Genomic DNA, 913 nt, shown 5'->3' on the forward strand with positions numbered 1-913 from the left:
CTATTACAATAATAACACATACAAAGATACATATACACACACACATACACATACACTCAGACACACACACATATGTGCATACAGAAATTATATACTTTAAAAATGAGTGTACAACACTGCATTTTCTGGGCATGCGTGCGTATGTGTGTGTGTGTGTGTATGTATGAATGTATATGTGTGTGTGTGTATGAATGTGTGTGTGTGTGTGTGTGTGTGTATGTGATAATCACAAACAGACGTTTACTCAATTTTATCACACATATGTATGCTCTAAAAATAGTAATCACACATTCGTAAAGCACCTGGTGGCTTACATACTCGATTAAATACGCTCCACATGCAACCACACATATTGTATACACACACAGGCATAACTACTCATATACACATACACACCTGTGCCCACATATCCACCGTATGTCCTTATATCTTCATTCACGCACCTATTCACACACCTTACGCAAATATACATACTGGCGCAGATAGCTCTCAGCTCTCGTTCCATACCACAAAATATGCATTAAAAAATCACTCGTACAATGCGTAATTCAGTTACTGCAATCATACACTTAAAGAATAAATCCAAAACAGGCAAACTGAGTAGCACAGACATAAACGAAAACATCAACCGCAAAGACTGCCCACGCTTGTTTCCAGGCCAGTAATATAATACCTATTCAAAAAGATGCATCTAATCTCTCGTTCATTCAACCATAGTTTCTTCTCGTTGCTTCTTCTTACACATGCACGCGTGCGCAAAAGCACACGAGCCAGCATTTGAGCCAAAAGCATCATGAAATTAGACTTACATATTCGCACGCTTACACACGCACGCGCACGCACACACACACACGCACACACACTCACACATACACACAGACACACAGACACACAGACAGACATACACACACAC

The sequence above is a fragment of the Octopus bimaculoides genome, chromosome 8 (assembly GCF_001194135.2).
Source record: "Octopus bimaculoides isolate UCB-OBI-ISO-001 chromosome 8, ASM119413v2, whole genome shotgun sequence".
Classification (NCBI taxonomy): domain Eukaryota; kingdom Metazoa; phylum Mollusca; class Cephalopoda; order Octopoda; family Octopodidae; genus Octopus; species Octopus bimaculoides.